Source organism: Macaca mulatta, chromosome 14 (genome assembly GCF_049350105.2).
Source record: "Macaca mulatta isolate MMU2019108-1 chromosome 14, T2T-MMU8v2.0, whole genome shotgun sequence".
NCBI classification, from domain to species: Eukaryota; Metazoa; Chordata; class Mammalia; order Primates; family Cercopithecidae; genus Macaca; species Macaca mulatta.
The window spans coordinates 21,868,861-21,885,116 of NC_133419.1; the positions used below are offsets into that span (position 1 = coordinate 21,868,861).

At 40.1% G+C, this 16,256-nt stretch overlaps 1 protein-coding gene and 1 pseudogene across 1 annotated transcript in view; both read right to left on the reverse strand.

Moving 5' to 3' along the window:
* Positions 1-16,256, reverse strand: part of HSD17B12 (hydroxysteroid 17-beta dehydrogenase 12) — a 167,666-nt gene that overhangs the window by 126,712 nt on the left and 24,698 nt on the right. The gene's annotated exons all lie outside the window — the stretch shown is intronic.
* On the reverse strand, positions 4,203-4,762 carry LOC114672273 (large ribosomal subunit protein uL23-like; annotated as a pseudogene).

Genomic DNA, 16,256 nt, shown 5'->3' on the forward strand with positions numbered 1-16,256 from the left:
GAATTGGAATAAATAGAAAATTAAAAATGACCATCCTGCTTCTACCCGCGGCCACTAGTCTATTCACAGCACAGCAGCCAGGGCATCTTTGCAAAAAGTAAATGACATCACATCACTACCCCTGTTCAATTCCTTCAGTGAGTTCCCATTACTCAAAATAGCACACCACCATGGCAGGCTAATTCTTAATTTTTTTTTTTCTTGTTGCCCAGGCTGGAGTGCAATGGCGCGGTCTCAGCTCACTGTAGCCTCTGCCTCCCGGGTTCAAGCAAGTCTCCTGCCTCAGCCTTCCAAGTAGCTGGGATTACAGGCGCCTGCCACCACTCCTAGCTAGTATTTTTGTATTTTTATTAGAGATGGGGTTTCACCATTTTGGCCAGGCTGGTCTCTAACTCCTGGCCTCAAGTGATTGGCCCATCTTGGCCTCGCAAAGTGCTGGGATTACAGGCGTGAGCCACCGCACCTGGCCAATTCTTAAATTTTTTGTAGAGACAAGAGCTCACTGTGTTGACCAGGCTGGTCTTGAATCCCTGGCCTAAAGCAATCCTTCCACTTCAGCCTCCCGATGTGCTGAGATTATAGGTGTGAGCCACAGTGCCTAGTCTCACTGCCTAATTCTTGACAGCAGATAGCTACACATTAAAATATAAATACATCCTCCAATATACATCTGTATACTTCCTCCGTTGCAGCTGGTTTGCCATCCAAGTAATGGCAAAGTCTTCTAATGGAGAGAAACAAACAAACAAACAAAAAACATATAAAGAGCTGTAAGATAAAAATAATTTCATTTTAGGAATTTTCATTTTCAACCTTATTTTTGTAGTAGGGTCACAAAGTTAAGAGAAAACTCTCAATTCCCACTTCGAGCTTGCTCCTCTGTCAGAACTCCCCATGGGACTACCCATTTATTCAGTTGCTCAAGCCAAAAGCCTCAAAGTTGGCTTTGATTCCTCCCATTCCCATATCCCATATCCAATCCTCCATAAGACCTGTCTACTCTCTCTAACACATACCACGTATTACCACTTCTCACTCCTAAAAGTACCATGCCCTGGTTCATTTATACTTCCCCTAGATGACTGCAAGCCTCCTTAACAACATCCTACTTCCACCTTTTGCCACTAGTCTATTTACCACACAGCAGCTACAGACATCTTTGCAAAAAGTAACTGACGTTACATCCTTAGCCCTGTTTAATTGCTTCAATGAATTCCCATTACTCAGAACAAGATCTCAAGGTTTTTTATGTCCTACAGGATCTTTCATGACCTCATTCATGCCCCTCTTCTACTACCATTTTCTCCTCTTATACTCTCGGCTTTGCCTTTCCTCAAACACCCCAAGCCCAGGTCCACCCATGGGTCATTTCACTTGCTTTTTCCTCTGCCTGGAACATTCTTTTTGGTTTTTGAGATGGAGTCTCGCTCTGTCACCCAGGCTGGAGTGCAGTGGTGCGATCTTGGCTCACTGCAACCTCTGCCTCCCAGGTTCAAGCAATTCTCCTGGCTTAGCCTCCCGAGTAGCTGGGACTATAGGCATGTGCCACCATGCCCAGCTAATGTTTTTGTATTTTTAGTAGAGATGGGGTTTCACCATGTTAGCCAGGATGGTCTCGATCTCCTGACCTCGTGATCTGCCCACCTCGGCCTCCAAACGTGCTGGGATTACAGGCGTCAGCCACCACGCTCAGAATGCCTGGAACACTCTTACCCCATGTTTGGCTCCTTCTCACGCTAAGGCCACTCAATGTCATGTCTTCAGAGAGGCCTTCCTGACCACCCTAACTAAAATATCCCCATCCCAACCACCCATTTACTAGTTACTTTCTATCCCACATTCTTGCTTTATTCCACTTCCATGTGCAATTACATTATTTATCTCGTATTATTGTCCATCTTCTCCTACTTGAATGTAAGCTCTATGACTGTCTTGCTCATCACCATATTCCCTTAAAAAGCTAACATATAAATTAATAATCTACAGCAGCAAAAACTGCAAACTCAAATACCTATAGGAGCCAGGAGGTCATGAAAGTGAGTAAATCAGGCAATTTCCAGCTAATATGGAAATGAAGGCCCAACACAAAAACAGCTTGCTATTTTTCAAGAGAGACCTGATATACAACCTTCTAGATAAAATCTTCCAATTGTTTGATGATAAATTATGTTTTGTTTTTTTTTTTCATTAAAACTCTACCCGACCGGGCGCGGTGGCTCAAGCCTGTAATCCCAGCACTTTGGGAGGCCGAGACGGGCGGATCACGAGGTCAGGAGATCGAGACCCTCCTGGCTAACACGGTGAAACCCCGTCTCTACTAAAAAATACAAAAAACTAGCCGGGCGAGGTGGCGGGCGCCTGTAGTCCCAGCTACTCGGGAGGCTGAGGCAGGAGAACGGCATAAACCCGGGAGGCGGAGCTTACAGTGAGCTGAGATCCGGCCACTGCACTCCAGCCTGGGTGACACAGCGAGACTCCGTCTCAAAAAAAAAAAAAAAAAAAAAACAACTTTACCCAAGCCAAATATACCACATCTGTGAGCCAGATACATACACAGGCTACCACTTGTTAACTTCTCACCTATAGTAAATCTTCCACGTTTAAACTTACTAGGTGCAATAGATTATTCTAAAGATGACTGTTAAGTCATTCCATTCCACATGCTCTTTTGCAATGTGAATTTGCCATTCCTCCCATCAAGAGATGGAATCTATTTTCCCTTCCTTGGATATGTGACTTACTTTGACCGACTTGCTTAAGGGAAGTGTCAAACAATCTAAAATATGCAGCATTGGTTTTGGGACCTGATGGCAGGCAGAGGCTGAAAAAGTAGAAAGTCAGTTGTTAGCAAAGGCCAAGAAGAGCCATGAGAAAATTGCTATTAGATACAGGACAGGCAGTGACTCATGTTACATAGTGGTGGAATGTTTGGCAAGACTGTTGTCTGCAATAATATTTACCTAATTTAATAATTACATAAGAGAGAATATTTACCTAATTAACTTATCGACTGGCTAAAGATATTTCCAGGTAGAACACTGAAAGTTAAGTGCCAATTGGCTTCTTTTAGCTGCATATGATAAAGTACGGGGAAGAGAGAAATAAACTACAGAAGGACCTGTTTAATTTTTAAGCAGAATTTAGAGGAAGTAAAGGGGGCCCAAAACAGTCTCTACAACTGGCAAAAGATCTGGAATTTAAAAATGGTCTCTGGGGAGATACCAAATCAGAGGTTTGTCCATAAGATCTTTTGCTGAGACCTTGAAAATATAGACCCTTCTCATCTATACAAAGGAACTTCTAAGAATCTTAATGACCTTTTCTTCAACAGACAGATCCAAAGTAAAGACAGTTCTGTCCTGGAAAGGGGTTATGAATGTGGCTTCTGGGACATAGAATCAATCCCTAACAACATTCATAGAAAACTCTCAAAGTTTTAAAGAAAACTATAGGACTAAAAGTACCACCAGTTTGGACTAAGAGGAAGAAACAGTTCAAAATGGGAGAAATAAAATATCTGTGGGTTCCCAACTTCACATAGGTAAGAAACAGGTTGAAAAGCTACTCAGCTACAAATATGACCTATTTCTTATGAAAAAGAAAAAAGGAGGAGAAAGCCAAGAGCCCAAAGGGTAGAGTTAATAGTCTTACAAAACAATGTACTAGGGAACAACTCTCAAGGACCAGAACTGGACACTATTCAAGGTGTGTGTGTGTGTGTGTGTGTGTGTGTGTGTGTGTGTGTGTGTATATATATATATATATATTTTTTTTTTTTTTTTTTTTTTTGGAAGTCCTTGTCCTTTACTGGGCAAGGAGTGAGGGAAGCAGACAGACCGGTTGGACATAGTAGGTGGGTATATAAGGACAAAATGCTACCTGAAAGCCAGCCAACCCACACTCCCCGAAATGGAGGCTAATACCCTTCAAACTCTGGGCATTGGTTGTCTTCTAGGGATAAAAGATGGGGCTCTTGTAAAGCTTCTTGTTACCCTCAACCATGGAGGCAGGTTCTGAGCTCTGGTTTTCCTACAACACTAACTCTAGTCACATAGATCTCTGGAGTGATCAAACACGGTGGAGTGGCAAGGTGAATGTTCCAAAAGGATAAGTAAAACAGGAGTCTTGACCAAGCCCTGTCACAATGTCAATGCCTGTGTATGGCCTCCCAGCCCAACCAGAAATTGACAGAGGCATGTATATGGTGAAAAGATATACATATATTTAGAATTAGCCAGCTGGACTCCATTTAGATGATCCCAGTTTCGTTGGCAACATCCACAGCACTGTAATCAGGAGCCAGTCCAACATATGCCTTCTTCTCTCCATCAGGCTGAATCAGGGTGTTGACCTTGGCCACATCCATGTCATAGAGCTTCTTCACAGCCTGTTTGATCTGGTGCTTGTTGGCTTTAACATCCACAATGAACACAAGCGTGTTGTTGTCGTCTATCTTCTCCATGGCAGACTCAGTGGTCAGCGGAAACTTGATGATAGCAGAGTGGTCAAGCTTGTTTCTCCCAGGGGCGCTCTTCCGAAGACACGTGAGCTGCCTTCGGAGTCGCGGTGTCTTGGGCCGCCGGAAGGTGTGTGTCTTGGGCCGCTGGAAGGGGCCGCCGGAAGGTGGGTGCGGGTCTTCCTTTTTTTTTGTGGCTGTAAACACCTTTCAACACTGCCTTCTTGGCTTAGCCTTCGCTTTGGCTTCGGCTTTATGAGGGGCAGGAGCTTCCTTCTTTGCTTTCAGCGCCATCTTGTGAAAAGGCTATTCAAGGTATATTTTTGATACATGGGGTAAGAGACTTAGTAACATGTGCCCAGATGAATTTCAAAATTGCTATGGAACAGTGCTTCCAATTCTTCCTCTTTTTAAATGGGAGCGACTACTACAATTTTCTTGCCCCTGTCTCACCACTGTATGTTGGATGGGGGATGTGAGACAGAGGCAGGAAACTTATCTTTTCATTCACAGATTTCTACATCTAAAGAAGCTGTACTGGAGCAGCTGTGCCTAAGAAATCTCATACGCATCTGGACTTTAGTTAGATGAAAAGATACTGGACTTCAGGTCGATGCCATAATGAGATAAGACTTCTAAGAGAGGCGTAGGTATATTCTGCATGTGGAAGAAATGTGAATTGTTATGTTCAAAGGGCAGACTGTAGCAGACTATTTCCAAAGATAGCTACAACAATACCTTCTATCTCATGCCACTTTGCTATAGGAACTTGACATTCTCCCATCAAAAGGTAGAATATTTTCCCTTCCACTTAAATCTGAGCTGGTCCTGTGGCTTGCTTTGACCAACATAATTTGGTAGAACTGGCTGGGTGCAGTGGCTCATGCCTGTAATCCCAACACTTCGGGAGACCAAGGTGGGCGGATTGCTTGAAGCCAGGAGTTTGAGACCAGCCTGAGCAACACGGCGAAATTCCATCTCTACTTAAAATACAAAAATGAGCTGGGTGTGGTGGCACATGCCTATAATCCCAGCTTCTTGGGAGGCTGAGGTATGAGAATTGCTTAAACCCAGGAAGCAGAGGTTGCAGTGAGCCAACATGGTGCCATTGCACTCCAGCCTGGACGACAGAGCAAGACTCTGTCTCGGGAAAAAAAAAAAAAAAAAAGAATGTGGCAGAACTGACAGTGTATGACTTTCAGATCAAGGGCTTAAGATATCTTACAACTTCTGTTTTCACCTTGGAACAATCTCAGTACCATGTAAGGAAGCTCAACCTAGTCTAGTGAATAATGAGAGATCACATGGAAGAAAACTGAGGCTTCCTAGGTAACAACTAGTATCAAGGCCCCAGACATGGAGGTGAGGCCATCATGAACCCTCTACCCCAGCCAGTACCATGTGGAATAGAAAAAGGTTGTCTCCAATAAGCCCTGCCTAAACTCCAGATCCACAAAATCATAAGCAATAATTTTTTTTTAATCACTAAGTTTTAGGATAGCTCATTATATAGCAGTATGTATCTAAGACACTGGAGAAAAGGCTAATCTGAATAATGGAAATGTGTGAATTCTTGAATTTTTAAAAAACACATTTCTAATATGGTGTAAGCATTCACAGTGACTTTTAGGATAACAGCCTAGGATTCATTCCTTCATACACCAAATATTTACTGAGCTTCTAATATATGTCAGGTACTGTTCTAGGCCCTGGGAAAACAGTGAATTAAAGTCCTTATGGAATTGATATTCCAGTAAGAGGAACAAAAACAGGCCTCTAAGGATCTGCTTTAATAAGTAACATGATTTCTTATTAGCACATCAATATTGTAAGTTAGTGTTTGCCAAATAACTAAATCTAGTCTTAACTTTCTCCTTGAAATCATTACTTGGATGCTTTATCACTGTACCAGGAGCTATTTTTAGCCCAGCCTTCCTTCAGACTGAGCTAGAAAAAAAGCAAGGTCAAAATGATATAAGACCACTAGCAAATTTTGTGCACCTGAATATTCAGTTACCTTCTATGTACTAAATTTATTCTGATTTAGAACACTAGCACTTTCTCACCTTTACTCCTGACATATCCTCTTCTGGGGCACCCTTCCCCTGCCTCCTTCACCTGGGAAACTCCTGACTCCCTCAGGTCTCACCACCATGCCAGATGTTCCTCTTTCTTCTTCCACTGCATCCTATGCATATATATATATGCATACATATACAGTATAATTTATTGTTTCTTTGTTTAACTGTCCCAACTAGATTGTTAATTCCTCCAGGGGAGGAACTGTTCTTTCATTCCTAACATAGGAATCTACATGAATAGTAAGGTAATCAATAGTAAGTGATCAATAAGTGTTTGCGAAATGAATGAGCCTTAAAACCTTGATTAAATCATCGTTCTCTTGTCTGTAGAATGGGGCTAATATTCCAAGGAGAAGATGAAACTGCAACTGCCTGGCAAATTATAAAGCATTACTCAAGTATTTTATCATTATTTACCAGACATAAGCACAAATTGCCTCTTTATAATACCCAAATTTATCCTCAAAGTAGGAAGACTTGCTATACTTAAGGACACAGAAAAGCATACCAACTTTCAAATAAAATTCGTACGCAGTAGATATAAGTTCTGGTTTGTGGTTGCTCTTGTTTTGTTTTCATCAGTCCCTCCATTTTGCAATCACCTGTTGTATGCTATCTGCATTTTAACTCAAAAGCACAGAAGAAAACCTTCAGGGTTTGAGACACATCCAAAGGGCAAATGCAATTTAATCTATGGGTTTGTTAAAAAGTCAGAGGATTTTTAAAATTAAGTTAAGTTTCAGGTTTAACCTAAACTTAACTTAATTTTCAGGCCACAATTCCTCTTCTTTTCACATAAATGTGGCTATTTGAAAACAAGGTGCTTGCATGTTATAGTACCTCAGGCAGGATTATAAAAGTTCAAAGGACTAAACAGATACACATATGCACCATCAGAGTCATAATTCAATCCCCGATACATCTATCACCTAGCAGGAGGATGTAAAATCAATGCAGTCCAACATGGTAGCCACTAGATACATGTTGCTATTAATTTAATTTTTAATTAAAATGAAACAAAATTAAAAATTCAGTTCATCAGTCACACTGGCCACATTTCAAGCTCTCAATAGCTGGTGACTACCAAACTGTACAGTGTAGATACAGAATATTTCCATCATCATAAAAAGTTCTGTTTGATAACAGTGCCTTCAATGAGTAAAACATAGGTTTCATATCAAATTACTGAGATAATTTTTAAAATATGATTTCTAATATGATTCTCTGCCTGCAATAATGAAAACAATGTGATATTTCTGAAGAAATGTTAAACAAAGGGGTAGTCTGGAAAGACATCACTTTTTCAAAGGCTGACATCATGTAAAAGTTTACATTAACATTCATTCTTTGAAATGACTAATATTCCAATTAAGGATAATTCACTTTGTTTAGCAAAGTTTTCTCACTGTAATACAGACCATTTGTTAACGCGGTGAACTCAAAATCTGAGAGAGGTCTCAGTCAATTTAGAAAGTTAATTTTGCCAAGGTTAAGGACGCACCCATGACACAGCCTCAGAAGCTGTACCCCAAAATAGTTGGGGTACAGCTTGCTTTTATACATCTTAGGGAAGACATATACACCAATCAGTACATGTAAGATTTACATTGGTTATATCTAGAAGGGTAGGACAACTCAGTGTGGGGGAGGGGCTTCTAGGTCATAGGTAGATTTAAACATATTGTGATCGGCAATTGGTTGAAAGAGTTATTATCAGAGAAAAAAATGTCTGGGTTAAGATAAGGGGTTGTGGAGACCAAGGTTTTTTGGTTGTTTTTTTTTTATTTTTTGAGACGGAGTCTCACTCTGTCGCCAGGCTGGAGTGCAGTGACACCATCTCAGCTCACTGCAACCGCCGCCTCCCAGGTTCAAGCAATTTTCCTGCCTCAGCCTCCCAAGTAGCTGGGACTACAGGTGCACGCCACCACGCCCAGCTAATTTTTGTATTTTAGGTAGAGACGGGGTTTCACCGTGTTTGCCAGGATGGTCTCGAGCTCCTGACCTCGTGATCTGCCTGCCTCAGCCTCCCAAAGTGCTGGGATTAGAGGCATGAGCCACCGAGCCAGGCCAAGACCAAGGTTTTATCATACAGATGAAGCCTCCAAGCAGCAGACTTCAGAGAAAATAGATTGTAAATGTTTCTTATCAGACTTAAGGTCTGTGTTGATGTTAATGCCAGAGGGTTTTAATGAGGCATGTCCAACCCCTACTTCGTGGCCTGAGTCAGTCTTTCAGGTTAAATTTTAGAATGCCGTTGCTGATGAGGAAGTCCATTCAGATGGCTGCAGGGGGCTGGGAACCCTTCAAATTTTATTCTTGCTTTACAATGTGTGTCTTTATCATCACCATCTTTGAAGTTTGGGTTAAGACAGCAATTTTCTAAAAGCTTTCCCATTTGAAAAGTCTGAAAATTTTCTTCAAATTAATACATCACACTGTAAGCCAGGCATGGTGGCTCATGCCTATAATCCTAGCACTTTGGGAGGCTAAGGTGTACAAATCACTTGTGCCCAGGAGTTTGAGACCAGCCTGGGCAACAAGGCAAAAACCCAGCTCTACTAAAAATGCAAAAATTAGTCAGGTGTGGTAGTACACATGTGTAGCCACAGCTATTTGGGAGGCTGAGGTAGGAGAATCACTTAAGCCCGGGAGGCTGATGCTACAGTAAGCCGTGATTATACCACTGCACTCCAGCCTGGGCAACAGAGCAAGACCCTGTCTCAAAAAAAAAACAAAAACAAAAACAAAAACCAAACAAACAAAGAAAAAAACACACTATAGTTTTTAAAGTACTCTATCTGCTAAAAATATAGGAAGCATACATTATTCTAATACCTGAATGTTAGTTCTGTAAAACCTAACTTTAGAATGTGCTTTTTGAATAGCTTCTTTCTAAAGATAAAATAAATATCTGTGCAAATGTAACTAAATTTATAAAATGATACACTAATCCAGTACTAAGATTTATATTTATATGCATGAAGTAGGTTCTTTTCTTTTGAAATATTAAACAAGCTTTCAAAAGCATGATTTAAAGGTAGTTTACAGAAATCCCACAAATTCAATGAAATTTTCAAATAGTTTCTAAGAACAATGGTAAATTATTTATCTACTTTAAAAAGAATGACAACTAGTCTGGTGGCTCATGCCTGTAATCCCAGCACTTTGGGAGGCTAAGGTGGGTTGATCACTTGAGGTCAGGAGTTCAAGACCAGCCTAGCCAACACAGTGAAATCCTATCTCTACTAAAAATACAAAAATTAGCCAGGCATGGTGGCACATGCACCTGTAGTCCTACCTATTCGGGAGGCTGAGGCAGGAGAATCACTTGAACCCAAGAGGTGGAGGTTGCAGTGAGCTGAGACCGTGCCATTGCACTCTAGTCTGGGCAACAGAACAAGACTGTCTCAAATAAAAAAAATAAAAAAAATAAAAAAAATAAAAAACCCTAACAACGAAGTATTTTTGCTCTAGGCTCTCTTGCGAGGGCAAAATATGGTTCATTTCCAAATACTAGATTAAAACCCCAAAGAAACTTCATTTTAATAAAAATCGTCTTCAATATAAATCTTTAGGAAGTCTTCAGTGCTCATTAGCACCCTCTAGAGTCAGTTATAGTTCAGAATGAATCAGATCTTAAAACATAATAATTCATTATTTAAAATAAAAATAAAATATAGATGAATTATTTTTAAGGAACTTAAATCGCATATCATTTCCCCTCAAGAATTTCAAAATTGATCGCTAAAAGTTCACATATCCTGCTTTTTCTAAAAGTGAGTTCACTCTGGCAGTGTCTCTGAGATATTTATGTTATTTTGCAAAAGATGGTTCAAGTAAAAGATACTACCATTTTGAAAGTCTACCATGCAAGGATCCCTGCTTTAAAACCTATAAGTCAAGTATTTTTATGTCTAATTGTCCCGAATGTGCCTAAATTTTAATAATCACTCTAACTGTAAAAAGGTTTGCAGAAGATATGCTCCATTAAAATAAGATAAAGAAGGAAACATATTTCTTGAGTATGTAGAAAACTTCAAATGACAACTCATTGTAAGGATAGTTGGCTCGGGTTTTTGTAAGAGTTAAGAAAAAGAAAGCCTCTGTTTACTGTTTCTCAACTATCACCCACTATATTCTTTTAGGGAAACGTATCTCCCAATTTCCACCAACATGAAACCATCAAGCCTCCTTTAACATTTTAGCTTCAACTGAGTGATCTAGTTCTCCCTCCCTAGAAGGGCAGAAACACAGGCAGTCTAGCATCCCCTAACCCTGGCTCCATTCCCCAGCCCAGAATTGCACACGTACCAGCCCATGTTCTGAACATGTGCCTCTGTAACCCTCTCAGGTGCTCAGTCACACATAGTCACCATTCACACTGATGAAGCCCAGTGTTCACCAAGAGATCAGGTTCAGCCCAAGCCACAGAGGTCAGGCCAACTCTTTCCCTTTTCTATTCAAAAAAGGGGGGAGTCGTAGTCAATTCACAGTTTTCTGAGTGCTTTGAATATACAAATAGCAGCAAAACATTTCTTGTTTATATCCACTTAATTTAAGGTTTTCTTTAGTCTGTTCAAAAAATTTAAAAAATTTAAAGTTATTATTTGAGTTCATTCTAGGGGAGAAAAAAAATCCAATTACTCACATCTTATTAGACTTGCCTAATGTTTCAAAAACTGAATACATCCTACCAGAGGGGACAAAAGGCTGAAAAGCATTGCATCAAAGACATTAAGTCAGAGAACTGATAATATATCCTTCTTTGATTCATCAACAAACTCATAAAGAAGAGGACTTATGCATAATAGTCTTGCTCATGGGCCAGGTACAGTGGCTCACACCTGTAATCCCAGTACTTTGGGAGGCCAAAGCAGGTGGATCACCTGAGGTCAGGAGTTTGCAACCAGCCTGGCCAACATGGCAAAACCCCGTCTCTACTAAAAATACAAAACTTAGCCGGGTGTGGTGGCACGTGCCTGTAATCCCAGCTACTCGGGAGGCTGAGGCAGAAGAATCACTTGAACCTGGGAGGCAGAGGTTGCAGTGAGCCAAGATTGCACCACTGCACTCCAGCCTGGGTGACAGAGGGAGACTCTGTCTCGGGAAAAAAAAAAAAAAAAAAAAAGGCTTGTTTATGAGGGGTGAAAACAACTTCTTTCTTTTATGTAGATAAAAGCTACACAGCTTGAACTTTACCTGGCTGTGTTACATCCTCTCCTTTCTGCTCCTTCTTACCTGAGCTATTTCACTGCCCTGTGTTTTCTCCACTGGAGGGCACAGTTAGCTTAAAAAAAAAAAAAAAAGGTGAAATCTCATTTGGTCTGTTGTGTAGTTCCAGAAAAAGCATGGGCGAGAAAGGTTATAGTTGCTATTGGGAATGATGTTTTAGTAATATTTCGGAATTTATCTCTGTTATCCTTGAAAACCATTATAAAAGATAATCACTAATTGGCTAATAGCCAAATATGCTCCAAATATCACTATCTATGAAGTATAAATAAAAGATGAGGTAGAAAACAAGGAAGATAAAATACAGTGGTAGAAATGATCCATTTTAGGCACAGAGTAACCTACATACAAATAGAAATTCTCCTTTTCAACAATAGTACACCCAGCTACTGTGGTCCCAGTAAGACATCTCCATGAGAATGTGGTATTGAACCATTCAGTTCTTTTGCAATGATAAAATTCAGATGTTCAGCAAAAATGGGGTTATTCTTATTTCTTGCATAATTATTTTAGAGTTGATCCAATGGGGATTGCAATTCAGCATTTCATTCACAGCTGCCTTTTCTTTATAAACCTAATCAATCCTGAGGGTGTACTGCAAAATATTTTCAGTATGTTTAGGAGAAAGATTAATAAAGAGATACATAGTTACTGCCGTTCTAGATAAAGTCAATAAATGTATAGTTTTCAGAGAGATGTGTAAAACAGTAGACTACTGTTGTTTTAAAAATTGCTTTAGAATAAAACTCTTATTCATCTTCAGCTTACCAAAAAGCTTTCCAAGCTTTTATTTGTGTTAAAAATAATGTGATTACCTCTATGTTGTTACTCAGGATATCATGTTTTATTAGGCCAACTGACAAAATATTATAACTTATGCTATGGGACTGAATGTTTGCATCCCCCCAAATTCATATGTTGAAGTTTAAATCCCCAATGTGATGATATCTGGGGTGGGGCCTTTGGGAAGTAATTATTAATGGGATTAATGCCCGTACAAGAAAAGACACAAGCATGTGACGACACAATGAAAGGACAGCCATCTGCAAACCAGGAAGCATGCCCTCAACAGACATCAGAAGCCTTGATCTTGGACTTCCCAGCCTCCAGAATTTTTAGAAATAAATTTGTTTTGTTTTAGCCATCTAGTCTATAGTATTGTGTCATAGCAGCCCAAACTGACCAAGACAACTTAGTTTTTTGTTAGATAATCCACGTTAATTTTTGTAAAGTAACAAATGGGGCAAAAATAACAGGTGAGATTAAGTCTTCCAAAAAAATTATCCTAAACATCATGTATATTTAAACAAAGTATGCATGTTATTTGAGAAGTGATTCACTAAAGAAACCATAATTCTACACAATTCAATGGCTGCCAGACCCAACCTCTGCACTTCTAAGAGAAGAGGGAATTCCATTTGCCTGGTAACACAACTGATAACTCCCAATCCTTTTCCCTGCTTATTTAAATTGTGACTATCTCTCAGAAGAGAATTCTAGGCAAAGGGATAAATTAGACAAAGTTTGTGCTGTAAATACACAAGGAATGGCAAGGAGGTCAGTATGGTTGGAGTGGAGTAAAGAAATTCCATTCAAGTCTCAGTCTAAATGTCAACTTAATGAGAAAATCTTCCCTAACCATCATCCTATGTAAAGAAGCAGGGATATACACTTCCTCTCCATCCTCCTCTATTATTCTATCATCTACTTTATTTTTCTTCCTAGTACATTTCACCACCAAACTTACCAAATGTCTGCTTATTGTCCATCTTTCCTCATTAAAATGCAAGCTCCATGAGAGCAGACTTTGCCCATTTTGTTCACTGCTATGCCCCTAGGCATGGCAAAGTGTCTGACATACCAATGGTGATCAATTAATTTATTGAATCAGTTAAATAAAATAACTATGGGAGTATAGAGAGAACCTAAGAACAGATGATATAACTTCCCTGATGTTATATCTTACTCTTGATGATATATCTATGGTATATGTCATATCCTTGATATGAGGCATCAGTACCAAATAAGGGGCAGAAGTGATAGTAATATAAAAATATAACAAAAAAATAGGAAAAGAGGCATAAAACTTTCAAAATTAAAACCTGTAATAATAGCTTTCCTATTCTTCTTGTACTTGACTTTGGCCCATTATCAAAGAATCAAGATTCTTTTACTAGTCAGCATAATACTGTACCTTAAATATAGGAAAAGTTGTCTTTCCAAGACCCAGTGAGTGTTTCTCCTATAAAACTAGAAGGCAGGAAAAGAATGCACACCCACCCCCTACAACACACACACACACACACACACACACACACACACACACACACACACACCCCTTCACACAGACTGAGGTCTTTTTTTTCTGTTTTGATACAGAGTCTCACTTTGTTGCCCAGGCTGGAGTGCAGTGGTGTGATCTTGGCTCACTGCAGCCCCCACCTCCCAAGTTCAAGCAATCCTTCTACCTCAGCCTCCCGAGTAGCTGGGATTACAAGCGTGTGTCCTCATGACAGCTAATTTTTGTATTTTTAATAGAGACGGGGTTTCACCATCTTGGCCAGGCTGGTCTCTAACTCCTGATCTCAAGTGATCTGCCCACTTCGGCCTCCCAAAGTGCTGAGATTACAGGCATGAGCCACCACGCCAGCCTGAGGATTCATTTCTTATTATCCTAGAGTCCTTTTAGACTTGGGCCTTATATTACTGCTATTAAAGATAAACAATCTCTATCTTCTTTTTTAAAGCCATATTTATACACACACACGAGGCTCTCCTGGTTCTTAAAGTCTACATCAGTAAGGACATAGCCCCACCCCACCAGGGATGCAAAGTAGAGTCCATGTCCCTGAGTTCCAAACATCTTTGCTCCAGCTTTTCAGTGACCCGGATGGTACATTTCCCCACCATTTCTATTTTAAAAATAAAGAAATCTACCAGCCTGGGCAATACAGCGAAACCCTGTCTCTACAAAAAATACAAAAATTAACATACACCTGCAGTTCCAGCTACTAGAAAGGCAGAGGTGGGAAGGATTATTTGAGCCGGGGAGGTCAAGACTGCAGTGAGCATGCCACTGCATTCCAGCCTGGGTGACAGAGCAAGACCCTATCTCAAAAAAAAAAAGAGAGAGAGAGAGGGAAAGAAATTTAAATGCCATTGAATCTGTAACCTTATACTTCCCAAACCAGGAGCATCTGAAATGGATTTCACAACCTTTATATTTAACACATTAATATGGAAAAATGGCAGAGTTAAGATGATACCCCCAGGATAATGAATACAATTGACTTCTTATCGGCTTTGGAACGTAATTAGAGAGAAATATGCACAAAGGAAAGTAATGTATCCCCATATACAAGTACCCACTCAGCCTCACTTCATAGCCAGTCCTGATCCTTTTCAAATTCAATTGAACTACTTTGGGCCACAGTCCCCCAGATTACCAGGTACTTGCTAAAAATATTCAGAGTAACTAAAAGCAGAGCATCCTAAGAAACTTACTTCAAGTTAATTAAAAAGCCAATATTCCTGAATCACTTGTTAATAGTTCTCAAAGAATAATGGCAATCAGACAATTCCCACATACCTCTACTCTTTGGTTTTATAAACTATACACCTGGGCACTAAAATAATTTAACGACCTGATATGGACAAGAACTCAATAACAAGCATAATCAGGAATGAGACTTTATTTATTCAGTAGACTTGTGACCATATCCCATACAAAAGTCTTGTCCTTTCATCTGTTTCTGTATTCAAATGAATAGCAATAAATTAGGTTCACCCAAAACCCACAGGACTTTAAATCAATTATAAAATTTCATTTGAAACAAGAAAATTTCCCTCCTTTTCTGTTGAATCTGTAGCTTAGGATGCTTTCAGCTGAAACTAACAGAAATACCCTTAAAAAAAAAATGGAATTTTTGGCTGGGCACGGTGCCTCAGGCCTGTAATCCCAGCACTTTGGGAGGCCGAGGCGGGTGGATCATGAGTTCAGGAGATGGAGACTATCCTGACTAACACGGTGAAACCCCATCTCTACTAAAAATACAAAAAATTAGCCAGACGTGGTGGCGAGCGCCTGTAGTCCCAGCTACTGGGGAGGCTGAGGCAGGAGAATGGCATGAACCCGGGAGGCGGAGCTTGCAGTAAGCCAAGACCGCACCACTACACTCCAGCCTCGGCGACAGAGCGAAACTCTGTCTCAAAAAAAAGAAAAACAAAAAGGAATTTTTTATCTCAAAATAACAGGAAACAAAATAACAGGAAACAGGAAACAGGCACTTTCAGAGTGGGCAAACTGAGTGGGTCAGGAATAGCATCAAGGTCCCAGAAGCTTTCCAACTTTCTTCTCTGCGATCTCAGGGTGTTGGTTCTTTCCCCAGTTTATCCCGTCTGATCTTTAAGGTGGCTGCAGGTATCCCATTCTCACATAATAACACGCTCTCTTCTGCCTCTTCTTTTTTTTTTTTTTTTTTTTTTTG